General features: G+C 38.5%; 1 protein-coding gene and 1 non-coding gene across 2 annotated transcripts in view; both read left to right on the forward strand.

Annotated features, from left to right (window-relative positions):
- Positions 1–1,129: 1,129 nt before the first annotated feature.
- The window catches only part of LOC136855316 (uncharacterized), a 612,714-nt gene continuing 588,176 nt past the window's right edge, over positions 1,130–25,667 (forward strand). Inside the window, exons 1-2 of the mRNA XM_067132221.1 lie at positions 1,130–1,430; positions 9,357–9,376. The gene's annotated coding sequence lies outside the window, so the exon portion shown is untranslated. The remainder of the gene's footprint in view (positions 1,431–9,356; positions 9,377–25,667) is intronic.
- Positions 6,361–6,432, forward strand: TRNAC-GCA (transfer RNA cysteine (anticodon GCA)). Its single transcript has one exon. It is a non-coding gene; the product is annotated as a tRNA-Cys (tRNA).

Raw genomic sequence — 25,667 nt, forward strand, 5'->3', positions numbered from 1 at the left:
GTGTTAAGTTTTAATGAATTGGACTAAGCGCTCTTCTTCAGTTCAAGATAAATACGTCTGGCAATGCTAAGAATCTTTTTTTTTTATTGCTCAAAACCTTTCTTGCAACAATGGATAGAGAGTATTTATTACTGGTGTCAGGAATTGAATGTATTGCAGGTCATACAGCTGTTGAATGTTTCAAGAGTGAGGTATTGATAATGTTCCGTTTCTTTCGTGAAATTTGTGAGAAACATTCTGGAATAAAACTCTATCAAGCCTGCAGGTGGGCCAGGGGTAACCGTGCAAATCGACGAGTCTTGCTATAGCCTTAAACCTAAGCACCATAGGAGACGGCTGGTCAGAATATTTTTGCACAGTGATAATTGGAGAGCATATTGCAACATTCAAGAGGGCCTATAGGATTTGCTCACCGTACTTTTAACCACTCCTTAAATTTTGTTGACAGAACTACTGGTGTTCATACACAAACAGCTGAGTTACTGAAATGAACAAAAATTACAAATAAAACGAATGATCGATGTTGAAGAGAATTTTACTCTTACTTGCATAAATTTATATGGAAAGAAAATAGCCGCAACTGCAAGTTTCATAGATTCTGTGGAAAGATTGCAGGTCAAAGTTGTTTTGATTAAATTCTTCATCTATAGTTTTTCAATAAATTTGCATGCCATATATGTTGAACTGCGAATTTCAAATATAATTTGTTATTCAAGTATTCATTTTCAAGACTTTTGTCACGACTGACACTGTATCATTTTAAATTTGTATATTTTTTGAGTCGCCAATAAAATTTTTCAACAAAGTAATTCGTTTGAGGTTGAAAACATATTTCAGCTTAACTATTATCCTCACAAGGTCGTGCTTATGTTTAGGGTCATATTAAGGAGTGCTTTTCTATACTAGTCATTTATGGGTATGTCTTGACTTGAATATTATTGCAAATTACAGAGGACAAAGTTAGAGTGTAATAATAAATATGGACGGAGTCTCAAGCACCTTTTAGAAGATTACCGGTGCAAATTTTATACCATTCATGTCACAGGTTAGGAATGATCAGGTAGAATCATCTTGCCTGAATTATAAAAATAAATTATCAACAGCACACGAACAATGAAAAGGACTTGTATTATGTTAAATAATTTGCCGAATTTCTGCTATATTTGTTTGAAATAGATCAGTGATGGTTCCAACATTTTAAATGCAGTCATCTGTCAAGTGTCATGTGTCAATGTTTTGACGTTCAAATGTGAATATTATTGTGCAATTATGTCCTGTAATCGTTTAGAGTGACACTGAGCAAGTGGAGCGGGAGAAAAATGACTATTGAACACTACAGCTGCATTAATGGCGCCTAAAAACAGACTATTTGTGACTAAATAAGCTTTATTATCTAGGCCTACTGAGTGAAGGCTGTCCTTCGGTTTTTGGTAAGGTATCGCTGCTTTATTATATTTTGTCGACAAAGAAGTGGTAAATGGATGTATTTAGTACATTTTTAAACGATTTTATAGTATACTATGATTATGGTAGGCTTAGGCTGTGTAGACTGTCACAAAAATGTAGGTTGTATGGCGCTTATAGGCCTATGGGTAGCGTAGGCCTGATTTTGCAGGAAGGGTCCGTGCATTTTGAATTTAAGAACTTAAAGTATAAATTGGTCCGTGTATGTGTATAAAAACGAAAATCCAGCCTTAAGCTATCCAAGATTAGATATAATTAAACATTATATAGGCTTAATCCCTTATACTAGGCCTATCCAGCAATCCAGGTGGACCCTAGGCCTATTAAGAAACCAGGGATGTTTAGTAAGAGAGTGTACGAAGGTCAAGAAAAACGGTCGAAAAGGTACGTAGGCTAGCCTATTGCATTCTTGCAAACAGTAAAATCCAGTAAAAATCACCCGAAATTATATAAATTATATATAAAATATAACCCATCTTAGGCCTATATCAGAAACAATTTCCAGGGTGCACCCTAACCTGACCTCTTCTAACTTAGCCTAGTGTTCTGGGTTCTAAGGCTTATCTGCCGTAGGGGCTTTGTCTCCTTAAACCCCTCAACCTAACCTTATGTAGCCTAGAATAAAGGGGTCCTGGTTGTTTCGGCCGTAAGTCATTTAGGCCATAACATCCAAACTGGCAAATGGGGCTAGTACTAAACACTGCGTCCCAAGGAGCTTCCGCCATGTTTTTTGGCCCTAAATTGTGATGGCCTAACAGGTTCACGGCTGAAAATAATACGGCCTAATCGTCCCGAACTGTCCCGAACTCGAATGGTAAGTTAAAGAGCAGTGTGAAGGGAGGCAGCCTAACCTAAGCTACCCTAAGTTAGGTTACCTTAGGGCACTTGTTTCCTACTTGGCAAGAAGGCTTTGCCGCCTGGATCCCAGTACCTAACCTGATCGTAGGCTTAGGGAGTTTGGAAAAGTTATATAAACCAACTGTTTCTCATATGTGACCAAATCATATCAAAACTGTTAGAGAACTCAAATATTGAATTAAAATCACTGTTCTTAAATGAAAGTCACTGTCAAAATCTAAACGCATCCAAATATGTCATTGTTTTTTTGACAGTGGTCAAAATCATTATAAAAACTCATTCTGAAGACTATTTCACATTTAGAATCACCTGCTTAGTAGGCTAGTTTTGTTTTTTCCCGGCCTATACATCCAGACTGGATGAAGTGGATATTCTTTGCAAATTATAGCTGTTCCTATGGACATACAAACCCTCACCTTATATGTAAGAGTATTCCATGGTGGGATTTTGAAAAGGTGGTTGAAACTTGGGTACAGTGACGCAGCAGTTAATGCTGTAGAAGGTATCTGGGTGAGTGGGGAAGATACTCAGTCTCGTCTTGTAATCCAGCAGTTTTTCTTCACCTTTACATTCTGAGTAGTTGTTTTCAAGTTCAGTTGGTTTCAAGTCCAACAATGTTAGACTGTGCACTCAGCATTGTAGTTAGCCTACCATATATAGACCTGTGCAGCAGTTAAGCCCTCTATCATGACAAGGTCTTTGTACATAAAGTACATCATAAATAAAAATATCTTCAAGTCTTCCTGTCTTCTCGGACAGGAGGATTTCACATGACTTGTACACCCTTGGTTCTCCCAAAGCATGCACTATCTTCTTGCTCAGTGATTAAGCAGTCTCCAGATGATTTGCATGTAGACAGTTCCTTGTTATATATGATGGGTGCTGTGATGATTGTGCAGCCTAGGTGATCTTGTGGCACTGGGGCGAGTTCTTGGTTCACCTTGGCCCTGAGAGGTTCATGCGCCCAATAGTGCTTGTGTTCATTGGCCTGTAGCCTCTGCTAGTTTGCTTTTGTCAGTCAAAGGGAGCTCTGTGGGAGAGTAAACTACTTTTGGAACCTTTTCCATTCATAAGTCATCCCTGGCTGCGTGTTGTTCATACACATGGGAACTCTGAATGATTTTGCACACCTTGTTTGCTTTAGACTCTAGAGTGGGATGAATTCTCATCCTTTGAAGCCTACTTCAGGCAACTAAAAGGCCCTTGGGAGAGGCTTCTGCTCGAGATCTCACCCTGATTACTTTCTCTGTTATCCATAGCATGTTGATGAGTTTCATGGCCTTTCATATCTTGTCTGGCTCTGGGAGGGCTGGGGTTCCTCTCATGTCTTCTTATTTATGAGTTGATGGTGAAAACTACAAACCCATGAGTTTCTGATGAGAGATATGAGGACATTTTGGTTCCTTCCTTCAGAGATTGTTTGTTTTTTATTCCCTCCCTCCAAGAATGTTTGTTTTTTATTCCCTCCTCCAAGAATTTGTTTTTTATTCCCTCCCTGCAAGAATTTGTCTTATTTTATTCCCTCTCTCCCTCTAAGAATTTGTTAGTGGAGAGCTGGATGAAATGTATTTGTGCCTAGTGCGAGTCCTGCAGCACTGTCTATTGAGCACCCACCTCAGAGGCCAGTTTGTTGGATTTTCTTGGTAGTTTGTTGGGGAATAGGAGGTGTCCAAGAACATTATTTCCTTTTGGCTTCATGGATTGATCCAACAGACATATGGTTCATCCTGCAAGGAGGGTGGTCATATGGCCTGGACAAGAGCTCACAAAGCCAGGGGCGTTAGATCATCTCTAGCATAAGAATAACTTTACCTCACTTTACCTCACAGACAGCTCCACAAGACCTTGGACACCTTCTTAGTACTTCAGTGGCTGTTCAGTAGTTGTGTGCAGTGTCCTCTCTCCTCTTGCACAGAAAAGCATGTTGCCTAACATACTCAAATGACATAATACAGGATGTTGAGTGGGTGAGCAACTGCTGTCTCTCATCCTTCATCCTTCATCCTTTCCTTGCAAGGCAGCAGTCAGGCTTGAATGCTTGCTAGATGGGCCACAGTGTAGTTGGTCTTCTCAACTGGGGATCTTATCTTAAAGCTTCTGGTCATAAGGCTTGACTTCTTGTCCTCTGCCTCATAACAAGAGGGTGATGTAGGCAGTTCTACTAAAACCATTATATGAACCCATCAGATTTCTTATGGAAATACAAACCCTTGCTTTTTATAAACGAGTATTCCTTGGCATGGGGTGGAAACTGTTGTTGAAACTTGGTGATAATATGTTTAATTGAAGGATCAGGTTGAGTGAGGGGAAACTCCCACACACCTGTCGTAAGCTGGCACTTTTTCTCTGGTTTAGGTCAAGTTATGACATCTTACTGTGCTGATTGACGAGTTGAAACTTAATTTTTTTATATTATATACTGCATAGTGTGTTCATCATAGGTTTGAACAAGAAAATTGAACAACGAAAAGCGTGAAGGACATCAGCAGGTGATGTGTAGCCAGCTTTTGTTGTTCTGCAGTGGTAGGTCGTGTGAAGGGTGTGCTGACTGGTCTTCTCAGTGGAAAGGTTTGGTAGCAGCTGAGGAAGGCCAGATGGTATTCACTAGTTATCTTGAAGTATAGGTCTTGCTCCTCTGACACTACTACCTGCCTCGACATGTCTTCTACAGTAGTAGAGGAGACTAGGACTTGTGGATGGAGTAAGGGGAAGAAACACTTAACATACCTGTATTCATCCTCCCCATCGTCATTGAACTCTTTGTGCCCTTCTTCTTAATCTTTCTCTATCCATTCCTCCTTCAGAGGAAGTCTCGCTTGATTAAGACTAAGCACTCTCTTGGTGATTGGCAACCAGATTTGCTCACATGTGGGTGGGACCTCTGTTGTAGATAGGGTTGACACCAGGTTCTCTGAGCATGCTTATTACCCAGCTTCTCCAGTTTGGAAGTGGTCGTTTTGTGAGGCAGTTGAAAGTAAACGTTAGTAGGAATAAGGTACAGAGTAAACTGAATCCAGGAATGTTGAACAATGAATATTATTGTGCATGGAATATGAGGTGTGAGTGATGATGGCACAGTGGGGAGAAGGGTAATCACAGGATTGGTACAGGAAAATTTCAATGTAAGTTTGTTTTAATGAAGGCGAAAATTGCATTTTGAATGCAGTGTAAGAAAAAGGAGAAGACTTGAGGTTTTATTGTTTGAGAAGTGTATCTGGGGTGAGGAAAGTCGACAGCATGAGAAATTTAGGATTTTGCAAAGGTGACAAGATGGATCAGAGTGATTTGAAGTGGTTTGGACATGAAGTGAGAACTGAGAATGGTAAGTTGATGAAAAGCTCATATGACTAGGAGTTGTTATGAGGAAGGAGAGGTACTGTAAACTAAAAAAGTGTGTGTTAATATGGAGTACAAAAGGTGATGGGTTGGAAGGTCAATATAACATCCAAGTTGTACACGAGTTTATCACGAGATAAGGTGAGTGGCAGTGTTGTGTGTGTGTGTGTGAAGGGGAAGTCAGCCCAGTTGATGAGGCCTTTCTGTAGCCATATGAAGTGGCTGAGGGTATGAAAGTTTCTTTTGGTATCACATTGGAATTAGAATTGGTTTGTTTTATATATATATATATATATATATATATATATATATATATATATATATATATTATATATATATATACATATATATATATATATATATATATATATATATATATATATATATATATATATATATATATATATATATATATATATATATATGATTATGTATATTTTGTACGTGTGTGAAAAATGTAGGTGTTTGTATATATATATAATGTGTGTGTGTGTGTGTGTGTGCGTTGTATTAGTTAATCTTATGAAATTGTAGACAACGTCTTACAAATTTCAAGGTATCGCAAAAATCACGTATATTGACCATCTCCATCTGATGTAGGTGGACCCCCTGCATTAGAAAGTTGCATTATGTGAAAAAGAAAATAAAATTAAATGGTAGAAAAGACTTTATTTTCACCGTAATATAGGTATCCGAACACACGGGGGTGTAGCTCAGTGGTAGAGCATTCGACTGCAGATCGAGAGGTCCCCGGTTCAATCCCGGGCGCCCCCTTGGGGAAACCTTATAAAAAAAGAATAAAGGTTTTTAAAGTCCAACATGAAGGATAATTCTTCGTCTTAAACAGAATGACGGTATTGAGAAGCTGCTGGATGGAGATTGCAAAGATATATGTCGATATAAACGGAACGGGAAGATTCGTGTTTCTGGCAAGATTACGTGCTCGATTCATGAAGATTCTCCGAATGTTCAAAGTGAAACTCTTTACATTAAATCTTAAACCTTGAAAATTACGTACGTGATTCGTGAAGTTTCTCCGAATGTTCGCAGTGAAACTTTTTACATTAATTCTTAAACCTTGTTTAACCTACTGAAAGTTGCCAAAACTTTATTTACGTCACGTGTTTTCCGAGTAAGTGACGTCACTGATTACAGGACTTCCCCATCAGTGATGATCTGTCAAACTTGTTACTATGCGAATGAAGCCATTACAACATTATAAACATGGGAAGTACACACTGCCCTAGCTTAAAAGAAGGTTTATTTGTACTGATAAATATACATTTGTTTTTTGTAGATCCTGACGAAGTTCTAGTTACTGAGGAACACTGACAGATCACGTTATTTATTTTGTTACGACGTGTTTACTGTAACATTCTGGACTCGATCATCACCAGATGTGAGCTGTCAGTTACGACCAGGCTGAGTTGCCAGCTAGGATTTTGTGTTTTTCCCCTTACTGTCACCCCTGCAGCGGGCTAGTGCCTTCAGTGTGCCGCACCCGTTCCGCTGTAAGCATTACTAAAGGGGTGTTTGCAGCGTAACTTCGGCCCCTAGCTGCACCCCTTTGTAGCATTTTAATTTACTTCGGGAACTTTCCTCATGAATGGCTTTGAGAATTCGGAACAATATAAAAACAGTCGAATCTGATTCGAAACATTCCTGTTGCGTCTTCGTCTACAATTTTTTCCTACTTTAACCCTCTTCATCATCATCGCCGTCAACTCCGTGGCTCATATTCTTTCTTTTGCTTTCACAAGTCTCCACTCATTTCTAGTTTTCTTTCTCGTGTTTCTCATCCAAGTGAGTCTGGGTCCTCAACTCTGCTGGTGCCTGTAAGAGGTCAGGTGAAACGATGTTATGTCCAAGCCATTCACCATATCCATTTTATTTATCTTATCTACATAGGCCTATGGAACTTCCATACTTTACTTTACAGTAGAATTTCTAACTCTGGCCTGCTGTCTGACTCCAAATATTCTTTTAGGTTTTATGCTCAAATAAACAAACTCCAAACATTCTTTTAGGTTTTACGCGCAAATAAACAAATTACTTTACACGGTTTCACTCTCGTACCATATTTTTATTATGTTATATATGATAGTATGGCGTTGTCTCGAGCTCTGTTCTTGGACATTTAAAGAGAGAGAGAGAGAGAGGGAGAGAGAGAGAGAGAGAGAGGAGAGAGAGAGAGAGAGAGAGAGAGAGAGAGGAGGTGGATGTCGGGAAGCTTCGTTGCCGGTAGGTTGTTGAGGGACTGGGGACGGGGAATAGGTGGAGAGAGAGAGAGAGAGAGACAGAGAAAGAGAGAGAGAGAGAGAGAGAGAGAGAGAGAGAGAGGGGGGAGGAAGCATCGTTGCCTGCTGGCTTAGGAAATCACCCGCGACAGGTTTCTTCCACCCCACCCACCCCCAGTCCCGCGCGTAAATAATGCCGAGTATGAGACCTTTGTGGCTTGTTGATTGTAACAAACGTGCCCTTTCCCCGAGCCTTAATAACCCAAGGGTTTCATTCTTGCGTTTCCTTTTCTTATATGCGAATACTCTTAGTCTTTTTTTCTTGCGTGTGTGTGTGTGTGTTTTTTTTTGTGTGTTATTGAACCAAATTGTTTCTTTAGTTCTTTGTGGGGAGACAAATTTTTTTTTTTTTACTTCTTAGTAATGTTATTAAAAATTATCCAGTAGCGTTCTTACCTGTGTGTGTGTGTGTGTGTGTGTGTGTGGATATTATTGAAACATTGTTTCTTTAGTTTTTAGGGCGAGACAGAAAAAGATTTTTTTGTAACTTCCTTGGTAATGTTACTAAAAATTATCCAGTGGCTTGTGAAACACGCACCGCTCTCGGTTTTGTAAACATCAAGTTAAGCCCTTCTGGAGAAAGCATATTTCCTCGATTCTGAATCCAGAAAGAGTTGAAACTGCACAAAATTCTTGCTGATAAATGGAGGAATTGCTCAGAAATAGCATGTCTAATAAAAGCGTTTTTGCGTGAAATTCAAGAACATGCATCAAAGTACATTAATTTAAAATTAAAAGTAGTATATCATTATGATTTAACTACTGTTTATCATATATTTTTTTAACTGTTTAGCAGTATATAAGATAATAATTTCTGTCCACGAGCTTTTAAGAGAGAATAGGAACTCCATTTGTAGTGAGGGCTGAGTTTTAAATGCACGGTCCAGAGAATTATTGTACCTCTCTCTCTTCTCTCTCTCTCTCTCTCTCTCTCTCTCTCTCTCTCTCTCTCTCTCTCCTCTCTCTCAGATATTCAGGGAAAATATCCTTGGGGATAGGAGTTCACTTTATCATCTTAATGTTGCTTTCGGTGGTTGGTATGGAGACGGAAGATGCATTTCTCTCTCTCTCTCTCTCTCTCTCTCTCTCTCTCTCTCTCTCTCTCTCTCTCTCTCTGCACGAATGGCTGGTTGAGATAACAAAAGCACAAGCGAGTTGCCAAGGCAATGCCTCAGTAGAACTCCGATACGTATAGATGGTTTATACCTGGTTCTATTTTTATGTTTTGTTCAGAGTTCTGTTGAGACCTTGATTTCATTGGCTTATTATTTATTATTTATTCACTTGTTTAAAGTATGTTTGTGTTTTTTTTAATGTAGAATTTGTTAAAAAATTTTCTATTATTACCTTGCAGTTATTGTACGAATATTGATGCTGATATTTATTTTTTTTTACTTTCAGCACTGAGCTGATTTGGGTTGGTGAGTGTTAATTATTTATGTTGTTGTTTTCTTTGATGTAGAGCCGAGGCTTATTTATGTTGTTGTTTTCTTTGAAGTGGAGCCGAAGCCCAACTTTTGGTACAGGTAAGGAACATACATTTTAAATCATGTCTGGTTTTTTAGCGGAAAACTCTTCTCAGTGTTTCTCGGTGAAACTTGTTTTTTTTTTTAATTGTGTCTTCATTGTTAAAAGTTTGGGGGGGGAGGGTTAGTGCCGTCAGCGCACCTCATGCGGTGCACTGTAGGCATTACTTAACGTTCTTTGCAGGGTCCCTTTCACCCATAGCTGCAACCTCTTTCGTTCCTTTTACTGTACCTCCTTTCATATTCCCTTTCTTCCACCTTATTTCCACCCTCTCCTGACAGTTGATTCATTGTGCGGCCGGTGCGATGTTTTCCTCCTGTTACACCTTTCAGACCTTTCACTGTCAATTTCCGTTTCAGCGCTGAATGACCTCATAGGTCCCAGTGCTTGGCCTGTGGCCTAAATTCTTCAGTCACTTCTGCTTTCGTTAGCATTTATTTCGTTAATTGCTTTTGCTTTTGCTTGCAACTCCTTCCTTCAGTGTTCTACTTAAGAAGGAATTCTCATCCACTCATCATTTGAGCGGTCCCTTCCATTGAAAAATCAGCCGTGTGTTCATTTTAAAAAATCGGCCATACGTTCGTTTAAAAAAATCGGCCATACGTTCATTTTTAAAAATCAGCCATACCTTCGTTTTAAAAAATCGGATATAAGTTCATTTTAAAAAATCAGCCATGCGTTCATTTAAAAAATCAGCCATACGTTCGTTTAAAATAATCGGCCATACGTTCGTTTTAGAAAATCGGCCATACGTTCCTTTTAAAAAAATCCGCCATACGTTCTTTTAAAACATCGGCCTTACGTTCATTTACAAAATCAGCCATACGTTCATTTAAAAAATCAGCCATACGTTCATTTAAAAAATCAGCCATACGCACATTTATAAAATCAGCCATACGTTCGTTTAAAGAAATCGGCCATACGTTCTTTTAGAAAAATCAGCCATACGTTCATTTAAAAAAAATTAGCCATACGTTCTTTTAAAAAATCTGCCATACGTTCATTTAAAAAATCGGCCATACGTTCATTTAAAAAATCAGCCATACGTTCATTTAAAAAATTAACCATACGTTCTTTTAGAAAAATCAGCCATACCTTCATTTAAAAAAAATCGGATATACGTTCATTTTAAGAAGTCAGCCGTACGTTCATATATTCTGTCTCTGTTGGTTGATCAGAGTTCTTTCACTTCTTATCACACTTGCGGTTCGTGCTGGCATAAGGCCGTCCTCTCTCTCTCTCTCTCTCGTCCTACTCTCTCTCTCTCTCTCTCTCTCTCTCTCTCTCTCTCTCTCTCTACACACACACACACATATATATATATATGTATATATTAGATATATAGTTATATAATTTATAAATAAAAAAAAATATATATAGTATATAGAGTATATATATATATATATATATATATATATATATATATATATATATATATATATATATATATGTAATAGATCCACGTATTCCCCCTGTTGTTGAAGTCCCCTCCCCCTCTCTCTCTCTCTCTCTCTCTCTCTCTCTCTCTCTCTCTCTCTCTCTCTCTCTCTCTCAAGAAGACCTGTGCTTCGAATATACCATTATTATGACTCGGGTATACTCCATAATGTTCTTATTCTTTTGTGATGCTGTCATCACGGGCGTGAATACGCTCTCTCTCTCGGCGCACTTACGCTCGTCTCTCGGGGAAAGCACGACAAGAGATCTATGGAAGGGAAAAGAAAGGGACTTTTCACCGCTAACAATGGCGTCGCCCGCGGGAATTTTAAACGGAGATGCCGAGTGCTTACTTCACTAATTGTTGCGAGGCGGTGGGTATGTGCTGTTATTACAGTTGCGTAGCGCTGCACTTTAGGGGTGTGTGTGTTTGTGTGTGTGGGTACGCGCGATAATAATAATTGGGAAGATCATTGTGTATATATATATATATATATATATATATATATATATATATATATATATATATATATATATATATATACATATATATATGTATATATATATATGTAATAATAAAGTTTGTTTCTCTCTCTCTCTCTCTCTCTCTCTCTCTCTCTCTCTCTGCATTCAGTGTGTCCGGGTCTGCTAAATCCTCGCTGCATGTTGTCACGTCCAAAAATATGTCGCGAGTATTTTCCTTGTGTTGTATTTTTGTTTTTCTGAGTAGACTTTTAGGACGCACAGAACCGGAACGAAAAAAAATGTACACCTTTAAAGGTATTCAGCCGTTGGTGTTGAAATCATGGAATCTGGAATGTTGTTTAGGGTTTTACTGAGTTATGGTTTATATATATTATCATGGTTTATATATATATGTATATATATATATATATATATATATATATATATATATATATATATATATATATATATATACATGTTTTTATACTGTATATACCGCTTGGCCTTTTGGTCTAATTTCTGTGTTCAATTCAATTCTATTCAATATGAAGCTTCGAAACCTGGTTGTGGTTTTTCGAAGAAAGAAGTTGTCATTAATATTGGTTTTTTGCAAGTGAAAAACGCCGTTGGTCGCTGGTAGAACCTCCGTACCCTGTGGGGCAATGGTACACTACGACGGCAGGGCTTTAAAACACTTATTATTATTCTATAAAACGAATCATGTGACCTTATAGTTAACGAAAATGTTTGAGGGATGCATTTGCCATTGGCTTATACGAATACCATACTTACTGAAAAGGTGGACAAATGGCACCCAATTAGAATGATGATGACTACCTTGAATTATTAATTTTTAATATTGCGACACGTAAAAATAATAATTTCCGTGTGATGTCAGTGTCTTAGTCAACAGTAATTTATTTCCAACGTAATGTAAAAGGAAAGTTGTTTCAGGTTGACGATATAAAACGAAGTAATATAGAAATAACGAAAGTAATTATAGATTCTTTGTAAAACAGTGCCCACAGTTAATTATGTATTAAATTTATTTGAAAGTAATAAATGCGCCGAAGTTTCTTCGGCGCAGTCGAGTTTTCTGTACAGCCGTTACAGCGTACACTCAAGGCCACCGAAAATGAATGTATCTTTCGGTGGTCTCGGTATAATGCTGTATGAGCCGCGACCCATGAAACTTTAGCCACGGCCCGGTGTTGGCCTGTCCTATATCGTTGCCAAAAGCACGATTTTGGGTAAGTTTAACCTTAAATAAAATAAAAACTACAGAGGCTAGAGGGCTGCAATTTGGTATGTTTGATGATTGCAGGGTGGATGATCAACATGCCAATTTGCAGCCCTCTAGCCTTAGTAGTTTTTAAGATCTGAGGACGGACAGAAAAAGTGCGGACAGAATAAGGTGCGGACGGACAGACAGACACAAAGCCGGCACAAGAGTTTTCTTTTACAGAAAACTAAAAACGATTATATAGGAATGAAAAAGACGCCTTGTGCTCAGTTTATGTCTTTTCAGTTGGTTTGTATGTCTTGAAGTTATTAGGTATTTTGTCTCTCTCTCTCTCTCTCTCTCTCTCTCTCTCTCTCTCTCTCTCTGTCTCTGTATGTCGTATTTCTCTCAGCTCTCTCTCTCGTTCTGTATGTCTTAAAGTTGTTGGGGTATTTTGGTCTCTATTTGGCTCTCTCTCTCTCTCTTTCTCTCTCTCTCGTTCTGTATGTCTTAAAATGATTAGATATTTTGGCTCTCTCTCTCTCTCTCTCTCTCTCTCTCTCTCTCTCTCTCTCTCTCTTTGTCTGTGTGTCTTAAAGTTGTATAGTCTCTCTTGGCTCTCTCTCACTCTTTCTCTGTTCTGTATGTCTTAAAATGATTAGCAATGCTGGCAATCAATTCGCCTTTTTTTCTTTGTTTTCCACGAGTACCTTGAAGGGGACACCCTTTTTACGACGCATTTTTCGTCGTTAAAGCCTAAAGCTCCATTGAGCTCTTCATGGAAACGGGCCCTCATATAAATGCCTTTCTCGTAAGATTAACGTCCTACGAAAAATGGAGTACGTCAGTTTGATCTCGAAAAAATATATGTACCTTTCAAATTCCCTTCATTTCTTATCAGGGAGGATTTTTTTAAAAACTTTATTACGCAGCGCCTTGTACGACGTTCGTACGGGGAGACGCTCGATGCATGGGTAATTGAGGGAATGAGTTTCCTTTCTCCTCGTTTTCGAATTCGCTTTTTGGGTCTTGGTGCTTCTGCCAGACTGGGTCTCTCTCTCTCTCTCTCTCTCTCTCTCTCTCTCTCTCTCTCTCTCTCTCTCTCTCTCTTTAATGAAATATCAAAGATATAGAGGAAGATTTTCATTAGTTATTTCTGTTGTCATATTATTTCTCTCTCTCTCTTTTAGGGAGTATCAAGACGTAGAGGAAGATTTTTATTAGTTATCTCTGATATATCTCTCTCTCTCTCTCTCTCTCTCTCTCTCTCTCTCTCTCTCTCTCTCTCTCTCAAGGAAATATCAGAGGTATAAAGGTAGATTTATATTAGTTTATTTCCGATGCCTTACAGTTCATTATATAAATTATTATGCGTATGTCACACCAGGTAGGCGTTTACCTGCCTTGAGGTCCATTACGCCATCAGCACTCTGAACAATCAGGACTCCTCAGGGTTGCGGTGTTGTAATTACACCATTTACTGTTGTCACTTTATATTGGCAGTCCTCAGTGACTCGGTCGACAGTGACCTTTGATTTTGTGACGCCTGAGAACTTTACATTAGCTGGGTAATTAATCTACACTTACTTGACGCTAGTGGTGTCCGTTAAGAGAGAGAGAGAGAGAGAGAGAGAGAGAGAGAGAGAGAGAGAGAGAGAGAGAGAGGCTAAAGGGGGTTTTCAGCCCCCCACTTGGGGTTCCTATGCCTTAGGACACGGTTTATTAAACAATTTATTTTAAAGGACATAATGTAATAAAATTTATATATATATATATATATATATATATATATATATATATATATATATATATATATATATATATATATATATATAAATACTTGAAGTTAAAGTTTTATCCAGATTATCACCTAATACTGTATACGTGCTTGTCGTGGATTTGCGAACCATGAGGAGAAGAATTCTTAAATTGAATAGATTGCTCACCATAATTATTGCATGTGGTTCGATTAGTTTCAGTAGCACCTTAGTTCCAGGACTCCTCACCAGCCACCTTGTCTGGAGCATAGAGTGAAAAAGGGGGATTTCCCCCCCCCCATATAATCTTCCAACTTTGAAGAGGTGTCTTGTCACTTTGAGAATAGGCTTACCCCCCTCTCTCTCTCTCTCTCTCTCTCTCTCTCTCTCTCTCTCTCTCTCTCTCTCATTCGTATTCTTCTGGGCAGCAGATTACCCATTCCATCTTTTTTTTTTTTTGGGGGGCGGCTTTCATGTCTCCCAAGCGAAATAATCAAGGAATTGAAGTTTCTGTAAATATTCTACGGAAGGTTTCTAATGTGCTACAGTTTTGTTTACCTCCCGTGATGATACCAGTACTAATACAACTGCTACTATTACTATATAATAAATATGGGTTTAAAGAGATAATTTACACAATAAACTAGTTCTCAAATTTCTTGTTTCCGTCTCTTGTCGTGTACAGACATTTTTTTGTAATTTACCCCATGCCGATTATTTTGACTCCTATAACCTTCCAGTTTTGAAGAGGCGTCTTGTCACTGGAGAGTAAGCATCCATATTTTTTTTTTTTTTTTTAGGTTAGAGATTTCTCTTTTCCTTCTTCAGTCTCATCTGTTTCATTAGGTTCATAAAGGTAGGTCATTCCTCTCATCTGTTTCCATCATATTTTTTTTTTTTTTTGGTGAGCAATTTCTCTTTTCCCTTCTTCATTCTCTCATCTGTTTCTTGAGGGCAGTAGGTCACCCGTCATTTTTTTTCCTTTTTTATTCAAGGTAGAAGAAGCTTTCATGTCTCTCAGGCAAAATAATCCAGAAATTATCTACGGCGTAATTCTTAAGGAGGTCATTCCATTCCCTTTGAAGGAGAGCGGGTCTGGAACCGCCTTAATCCCACGGGAATAAAGTATTAAAAGCCTTTGAGAAATTTAACGTCGGGAATGAGGTCTGTGTTTTGGAATGGGAAAATTGTGTATTTTCAAGGTTGTTTTTTCCTTTTATTTTCTTTAGTTGGAAGTTTGGGGGATCATAATATTTATTTTGTTATTTTTAAAGTGTGAGGATTTGCCTTGATCAGTGTTTCTCAAAAGGGCTTATTCTCCGTAGGGGGTTAGTGCACTCCAGGCATTACAGAAGGTTCTTTGCAGCGTGGCCTTCGACCCCTAGCTGCACCCCTTTCGTTCCTTTTACTGTACCTCCTTTCATATTCTCTTTCTTCCATCTTACTTTCCACCCGCTCCTAACAATTGATTCATAGTCCAACTCTGCTTTGAGATTTTCCACCTGTTACACCTTTCAGACCTTTTACTGTCAGTTTCCATTTCAGCGCTGAGTGACCTCATAGGTCCCAGTGCCTGAATTCTATATTCTGTTTTATTTCTCGGTTCGTTGCATGTTGTCTTTTTTTTATTTTGATGTTTTTTTCTTCTTGGTAGCTTTTTGCTTTCGTGTATTATTGGTGGTGGTAACGCCTGCTCAGATCAAGTTCGTTAGAATTTTTTGTTGTTGTTTTTAAAGGTCAGTGTTTCTCGTTAGGGTTTTTTCTGTGTGTTCCTTGCGTATTGTCTTTTGATTGTTGTGTTTTTCGTTTATATCTGAAATTTACTTATTACTTATGGCTGCCATGATTGCCCAAATCAAGTTTGTTCACTGCAAGAATGTTGTCACAGTGAACCTAAATCGGTTAATAACCAACACGTCTTAGATAAAGACAAAGAATTAATGTCTTCCTGGAATTGGAAGACCGGATGAGTCAGGAATTATGGAGAAAGGCTAAGAATCCAAGTCTTTCTGGAACTGGAAGGTCTAATGAGTCTGGAATTATGGAGAAAGGCAAAGAATTCACGTCTTTTTGGAACTGAAAGGCCAAATTAGTCAGGAATTACGGAGAAAGTTTTAGAATTCACTACTTTCTGGAACTGGAAGACCAGATGAGTCAGGAATTATGGAGAAAGCTTAGAATTCACTGCTTTCTGGAATTAGAAGTCCAAATGACTCAGGAATTATGGAGGAAGGCTAAGACTTCCACAGTCCAGAACTGATCACACTGACTGACACACTCGTTGACTATTCACACGCAACAGCATTTGGATAGGGAGGCTTGACACACTCAGCGAAATAAAGTGAAACAGGACTACAGTAAGTATATATATATATATATATATATATATATATATATATATATATATATATATATATATATATATGTATGTACCTATACACATGCATGTGTGTGTATACATTTGACCACAGGGCTTTGTTCGTAAGATACTCATTTTTGATATACCTTTTGTAGCCATAATATAATTTTGAAGTTCTTCCCTTATTGAAATGATTAACTTACCCATTGTTTATCATCTTACCCTGATAAAATTCCGGGCACCTATGAATAGAACGTGTAGTGTATGGCGCTAGATTAATTACTCGACGAATTAATTGGCATTCAGCCGTATATCTTATTCGACAGATCTAAAAACGAATGACAGAAGATATTATAAATGATAGGGCATGATATGACATATTATAAATGATAGGGTATGATGTGACATATTGCAAATGATAGGATATGTGACATATTATAAATGATAGTGATATATCATAAATGATAGGATATGTGACATATTGTAAATGATAGGATAGACATACCCTGCAGCTGGGTATTGAGAAACTCAGGCTGGGATGGAAGGGCACTCAAGGGGTCTATATAGAGAAATGGAATTTCTTTTTCAAATATTACAGGTGTTTAAGGTGTGAGGTCGAATGGACCATTCGTTCTTGAGCTTGATAGATTGAACAATTCAGGGAATATTATTTTCCGGAAAAAATTATTTTGGGAAAGACTAGAGTTACTTGAAATTTTTAAACAGTTTGTGAGTGAAGTATGTATTATGGTAGTGCATGTATATATATATATATATATATATATATATATATATATATATATATATATATATATATAAAATTATATATATATATATATATATATATATATATATGTAGATGTGATATATATAACCGAATCATATATAGAAAATATGGAACATGATGAATATATATATATATATATATAGAATTGTAGTAATAATAGATGGATATTTATAACAGAATCACGAAAAAATGGAACATGATGGATATATAGATTGTCAAAATCCACGAAGGAGAGAAACAATGGAGATAACAGTCGAAAAGGCCTACTTGGGCAGCACTAGAAAAAAAGGAAACCCATTACTTCTCTTCCTTCGTGAATTTTGTCGTTCTTTATAGATAGATATGTATATATAAAAATGTTTACATAGATACATGTATATATATTTTTTTACACATATGTATATATGTATATTCTTCATAGGAATTTGTGTATTTCTCTCTCTCCTGTCTACCCCATTCTCTTCCAGGGCTGGACGTCAAGTTCCATTCTTTTCGTCGAGAGTTTCGTCGTTACGATGACATGTTTATCATGATGTAGACGACTTGAGACGTTGTTTGTAAAATAAAAAAAAAAGAGGTTGTAAGGTTTCCTCTCTCTCTTCTCTTTCGTAATTGATTATCCCTCGTTCCTTTGGTGGACTCTGCTCTGAACAACCCGAGTTGAAGGTTGAAATTTTCCTGGCGTGATTTATCCTAATATTTACCTTTCTCGTTGCTGGATGTTTATGTATTTATTCGCTGTTCACTTTTTCCCTTTGATTGTCCTTCGAAGATTTGTGTTGTTTGTTTTCGGATTTGTGAGTTTTTTCTTTTATTCGTGATCTGGTTCGCTCGCTGCGTGTGTCGTGATTGGGTCAAGAATAATTGTGTGCTAGGTTGAAGTATGAATATGTTTAAGTTTTTTTTTTTAGGTGATAATTTGTTTAAGTCTTATATTCTTCCTAGTTTTGGTCATGTTACTGCTTATCTATCTCTAATAATGAAATCCGGAGTGGGTCTCTCTTGTTTGTCCAGCCCGGGTTGGGGATCGGGAGGAGGTAGGGGATCGACATCCACCCTAGACATCACAAATCCACCCTCCTCCAAACTGGGGTAGGGAGACACGATACATCCACCACCCCTTGCAGATCTGTTTGTCTGCCCCAGGGTGGGGCTGGAGCAGGTAGGGATTGGGAGGGTACAGGAGAAATGATACATCCACCCTCCTCCTTGCAAACCCGTTTGTCCACCTCAGGTGGGGCTGGGTAGTTAAGGGATTGGGAGGGTAGGATGAGACATGACACATCCACCCTCCTCCTGCAAACCTGTTTGTCCGCCCAGGTGGGTTGCAGACATGGCAGGTGGGGATAGGGAAGGCAGTGGGGAGACTGATTTGGGCAGCGCCGGGTTCCACTCAGCCTGGCCCGGCGGCTCAAAGCGCGCGCGCCATCAAGCCCGCACGAAACAGCGCCGGCGATTCCAGCGAAGCAAACATCAAGACACGAACGCACCGGGAACCTCATCCTCATGAATAACGTATCTCCGCCCACGTCACTCACTCGACGAATAAGTCACTCATTATTTACTCTCAGTCCTCCCCCCTGATCCAAGGACCTATTTTCCCGGCCCTGTCGCGTTTTCTGCAGCGTTGTTGATTCAGCAGGAGTTCCCGCGATGGACGGCCGAGCGGTCCATTTTTCTAATCAGAGGGAAACGGCGCGTATTTTCTCTCGTGAATTTTCGACAGACTCTGGGGAGTGCGTCAAAGGACGCCGTAACAAAGTATCTCTGGTTGAATGTTTGCTTAATATCTCGCTGGACATTTCGCGGAGTTAAGTTTTTTTTTTTTTTTTTTTTTTCAAAGTGGGCTGATGCATTGGTTCTGTGTGTGTACTCCGAGTATGTGTGTATCTGTACACTCATATATATTTATGTATACTCGTACATACATACATATACATACATATATAGCAGTATATATAATATATATATATATATATATATATTGTATGTGTGTGTATAAATATATATGCACACACACACACACACACACATATATATATATATATATATATATATATATATATATATATATATATATACACATATACATATATACACACATACACACAGTTGTTACATAATGTCCATATATAAACCTCCAAGTCCCCAATTCCATTTTGCCCCATCTCCATTATAGTCTGGAAGCAGCCAACCTTTTCGACCTGACCGTTCCATCTCGTGGCACTCAATGGGACAGAGGAACGGAGGCGGAGAAATTCTCTCTCTCTCTCTCCCACCAACAGGCTCTCGTGCGGTTTTGGGGTAGATTGTATACGTCCCCAGGGAAGGGTCATTGGGAAGACTCGGTGATTAACTGGAGGAGGAGGAGGAGGAGGGAGGAGGAGGAGGGAGGAGGGAGGAGGGAGGGGAGGGAGGGGAGGAGGTGGAAGACGGGGAGATGGGGGAGGGGAGGGAGTGGGAGATGGGAGGGAGGAGGAGGTGGGGGAGGGGAGGACAGGGGAGATGGAGGGGAGGATGGAGATGGAGGAAGAGGGGGAGAGGAAAATAGGGAGGGAGAGGAGAGGAGAGGAGGAGGAGAGGAGGAGAATAGTGGAATCTTTCCTTTATACTGCTAATGTCAACAGGAACTCTCTCTCTCTCTCTCTCTCTCTCTCTCTCAAAAGTAAAATCCCAGCCACGAAATTATAAACTTGGCCGGGGCGGGGGTGGGTGTGGGGAAATGTAACTCGAAAGTTTCCCAAACTTCCCCACAATTATGATCTGAGAAGTTAGGAAAAAGCTTATGGGTCTTTACAAAAGATTTTTTTTTCTATCCCATGACTTTTTTTTTATTGTACTTGCTGTGTCAGCAATAATTTTGTTTATTTGCGCAAAGGCCGATGGCACTGGCAAATTAATGGTAGTCTGTATCCCAGGGGAGGATAACCTTCAGTATAGTAGATAAACAAATGTCCTCATTATGCAATGCTACCATCAGACGTTCCAGCGAAGAATCAACGCGTGACTACCCTAAAGCAATTCTCCTTGTATTTTAATAATTTATTTACATTTTTGTTTCTTTATTTATTACTTGTTTACTTCTCTTTTCTAATAACTGACCTCTTCTTTCTGTATTTCCTATTACCTTCTGTAACTTCTTCAAATTAACACCACATTCGTTTGAAGTTTGAATTTCAGTTAGTGTCCCTTGAAGGCTTCTTTCAAATCAATAGGGTTCATGTTCTGAATAATAATAATAATAATAATAATAATAATAATAATATTATTAATAAGCCACAAAAGCTTTCAAGCGATGCTAAGCAAACGAGACAGAAATCATCAGAGTATTTCAATTCAGACGCCGAGAAAGTCACTTTGCAAGACCTGTACAAAGAAAAGTTAAGGTACCCACCGATAGCATACCTAATGTACCCTGGGGACTGCTTCTGTCCCTTCCACTATCATTCCTCTCTTCCGATGTATTCGTTTTATTTGATTTTTGCTATGTTTGGGTTGTTTACAGCTCGGAGGGTTAAGATGTGAGTCCCGACTCGGATCACATCTGTAAAAGGGTATTTTGATAGTAATTCAGGTGAAATTCTCCCGCCAGTTCGACCTATATATATATATACATACATACATACATACATACATACATACATACATACATACATACATACATACATACATACATACATACATACATACATACATACATACATACATAAAGTAAGTTAAATAAAAATAAACTAACTAAAATAAGAGGAAAAATCCACTAAGAAGAGATCATCTTTAAAAAGAGGCGTTCTTCCCACCGCCTTAAGGAAAAACGAGTGAAATTTGTCTCCTTATCTTACAACGAACGGCGCCATTCCTTGCTAATCCTCTCGTTTCGTCTTCTTTTTTTTCTTCTTCTTCTGGAAATGGAAGAAGAAGAGGAAGGGTCTCCTATGATTTATTGGAGAGAGAGAGAGAGAGAGAGAGAGAGAGAGAGAGAGAGAGAGAGAGAGAGAGAGAGAGAGAGTTTTAGATAGATTGGTAAACAGATGGGAGGAGAGTTTAATTCGCTACAGAGGGAGAGAGTTTGGCGTGTCTCTCTGCCTATCTGTCTATATTATCTATCTTATCTATATATATCTATATCTATCAGAGTATCTATCTCTGTATATTTATAATAGATGTAAATACATAATGGTCTGGTTCACCAGATATTTATATGTAGTAATTTCCACAAGAACCTCTCTCTCTCTCTCTCTCTCTCTCTCTCTCTCTCTCTCTCTCTCTCTCTCTCTCTCTCTCTCTCTCTTTCTATGTATATATATATGTACATGTTTATGTATATATATATATATATATATATATATATATATATATATATATATATATATATATATATATATATATATATATATATTATATATTTGTGTGTGTATATATATACTGTATAGAGAGAGAGAGAGAGAGAGAGAGAGAGAGAGAGAGAGAGAGAGAGCAAGTACAGAAGTCACGGAGAGGCTAAGGGAAAGAGAATATCACTAAACAAACATGTTCTACGTATCACTAACACGTTCCTTGTTCACATCAGACTATCCCAGTTTCTTTATACTTGAGAATTCTCTCTCTCTCTCTCTCTCTCTCGTTCATCGCGCACTCAACCCTATGCCCCCATTCCATTCGGCACTAACGAGATGAAACTCCGAAACTCTTCAAATTACCATCACTCTTTAACGAGACACGGCGGGTAATGATTGCGTCAGCGAAACGCGCTTGAAAACGGCGCGTTGAAACGGCGCGTTTTCTAGTGGGCTCTTTTTAGGTGCGTTTGAGGTTTGCGGTGTTATCTTGTTTGTTCACGAAACATTTTTTTTCTGAGTTCCGTTTCTGTCGCTTGTTTTGAATGACTGGTCTCTTTAAATATGAGGCTTTTTATTTCGTGAAACCATTGTGAGTTTTCTGTCAAAGGAAACTATTGAGACGGCTTTGTCTGTCCGTCCGCACTTTTTCCTGTCCACACTTTTTCTGTCCGCCCTCAGATCTTAAAAACTGCTAGGGCTAAAGGGCTGCAAATGGATGTGTTGATCATCCACCCTCCAATCATCAAAAGTACCAAATTGCAGCCCTCTAGCCTCAGTAGTTTTGATTTTATTTATGGTTAAAGTTAGCCACAATACAGGCCACCACCGGACCGTGGCTGAGTTTCGTGGGTCGCGGCTAAGAATTTCATGGACCCTGGCTGAGGCCACCACCGGACTGTGGCTGAGTTTTATGTGCCGCGACTGTACAGAAACATATATATGTGTATATATATATATATATATATATATATATATATATATATATATATATATATATATAATATATCATAATCATTCGTCCGTATTAGCTGTCGGTGGCCTCTTGAAACTGGCTAGGATAGGACGGGGGTCTAGGAAGCCCCTAATCTGAAAAGAAATGATGAAAATCTGACGGTAGTCCCTCTGAAAGGAGAAAGGGTATTTGGTGGAAAAAAATATATATATCCATTTACTCCTAATGATGTCCAACAATCTTCGTTTGGAGCTCAGTCGAAAGATGTTTCTCTCTCTCTCTCTCTCTCTCTCTCTCTCTCTCTCTCTCTCTCTCTCTCTCTCTCTCTCTCTCTGTGCTAGTCATTTCGTCCTATTTTGGACAGTATCGAAAATGCATTTTTTTTCTCATATTAATTGTTTGTATCAAGTGTGCTTCTCTCATCATACACCCAGGATCCACTTATAGGGGTAATGCCGTCAGAGCATCTCGCATGGTGCACTGTAGGCATTACTTAAGGTTCTTTGCAGCGTGCCTTCCTTAGGCCCCTAGCTACAACCCGTTTCATTCCTTTTACTGTACCTCCGTTCATATTCTCTTTCTTCCGTCTTACTTTCCACCTTCTACCAATTGCTTCATAGTGTAACTGCGAGGTTTTCCTTCCGTTACACCTTTCAAACCTTCTTTATTCCCAATTTCCCTTTCAGCGTTGTATGAACTCAACGGTCCCAGCGTTTGGCCTTTGGCCTAAATTTCATATTCCGATTCCATACACCCAGGATGGTGAGAGAGACAGACTTTACACTTTGCTGAAACAAGGAGTCAGTGATAAAATCACCGTCGATGCACCTACCACAAATAATAATAATAATAATAATAATAATAATAATAATAATAATAATAATAATAATAATAATAATAATAATAATAATAATTATGGCTACCTTTAACCTTAAATAAAATAAAAACTACTGAGGCTAGAGGGCTGCAATTTGGTATGTTCGATGATTGGAGGGTGGATGATCAACATACCAATTTGCAGCCCTATAGCCTTAGTAGTTTGTAAGATCTGAAGGCGGACAGGGAAAGTTCTTACAGAAAAGTTCTGTCCGTCTGTAAGAACTTTCTTACAGAAAGTTCTTACAGACGGACAGCCAAAGCCGGCACAATAGTTTTCTTTTCAGAAAACCAAAAAAGGAACGATTTGTTGGGAAGTTTCGAAGCCCCGTTTTCCCAGAGTGCTAAGAAAGGCTCATGAGTAACAGGGCAAGGTCTGAGATTATCTTATTCAAGAGAAGTTTGGAAAATGAAAGCAAAACTTATTTGAATTAACCCTGTTCGAACCGCGTGCGCTGCAGAGAGGCCAAAAGTCAGTTCATTTTTAGCTTTTTCGTTTCAGTTAATTTTAAAGTTTTGTTTTGATTCTCCCTTGATTTTTGTGTGCCTTAATCTTTGGGGTCAATGTTTTGAATATATATATTTAGGCCTCAGTGATATAGTAGTACATTGACCATCTAACTTGACCAGTTTTTGTGCTTTTTTTTAGAAAACGTTTTAGCTTTTTTTAAAAAACGTTTTAGCTATTTTTAAGAAAACGTTTTAGCTATTTTTAAGAAAACGTTTTAGCTATTTTTAAGAAAACGTTTTAGCTATTTTTCAAGAAAACGTTTTAGCTGTTTTTCAAGAAAACGTTTTAATTATTTTTTAAGAAAACGTTTTAACTCGCGTACACTGACCATCTTTCCCGAAATAGGACAGTGAGTTGGTTTGCATAAGCAACAACTTTGTATAACGTTTGGAAACGATGTTGTTTGCTGTTGTAGATTAATCCAGCCTTGTGCTGGCACGGGCTCTTTCTCTGGGACAGCCCGTAAAATTAGTAAACGTCTTCCAGTTGGATTCTGGGATAATGAAGCGTCGAAGACGTTTGTCCCTTTGGGGTAACCAGATTCCTCCCTGAAGCTTCTCTGCCCCGAGGAATTACTCACGCAGCAGTTGAAATGGTGGCCCACTCTCTCTCTCTCTCTCTCTCTCTCTCTCTCTCTCTTTTCCAGACTGCTAATCTCTCATTGGATTCGCCCTTTGAGAGATTCCTCTTCGTCGCGACCTTTTCGCTCCTTTGAAAGTTAGTCGCGTCTTTTATGATCGGAGTGAGTCTCTTCGCCTTGCCGGCGTCCTTGATCTTATTTATTTTTTGTGCCTTATCTCGAGAGAGAGAGAGAGAGAGAGAGAGAGAGAGAGAGAGAGAGAGAGAGAGAGAGAGAGAGAAAGTTTTCATGTCTCAGATGGGAAGGGAGTGGGCCGCTGTATTTACAGTAGCTTATGTTTGTTTCCTCATTAATTATATTCTATGCTTTTGTATATTATATATATATATATATATATATATATATATATATATATATATATATATATATATATATATATATATATATATATATATATATATAATTTGCGTGTCGTGCAATCCTTACGGATGAATGATTTGACTCCCATGATTACGGTCACCGAATCTCCTCAGATCCATTTGAGACCGAATAGAGTAGCGCCAATTGCCGGAAGTACTACCCTGTGACGCCCACAGGCATAAAACGAATCTGAAAAATCAAAAGAGAAACGACTGACAGGTAATGCCACGAGAATCTGAATATCGTCGTTATATCTCTCGGGAAGTTGAGAATACAAGACGGCGACGTAAAATCCCTCTTTCGTGTCGCATCGAATTATCATAATGCCGCAGGGCAGGTTTTTTGTAGGTGGTGAAGTTTTATGTTTTACAGATTTTATTGTTTTTGGCTTGAGCTTGGTGTTTTTTTTTATATATTTTTTTTTATTGGAGCTTGTTGTGTTTTGGTGTTCTCGTAATGTGGTCGTTACTTTGAATATTTTG

The sequence above is a fragment of the Macrobrachium rosenbergii genome, chromosome 31 (assembly GCF_040412425.1).
Source record: "Macrobrachium rosenbergii isolate ZJJX-2024 chromosome 31, ASM4041242v1, whole genome shotgun sequence".
NCBI lineage: Eukaryota > Metazoa > Arthropoda > Malacostraca > Decapoda > Palaemonidae > Macrobrachium > Macrobrachium rosenbergii.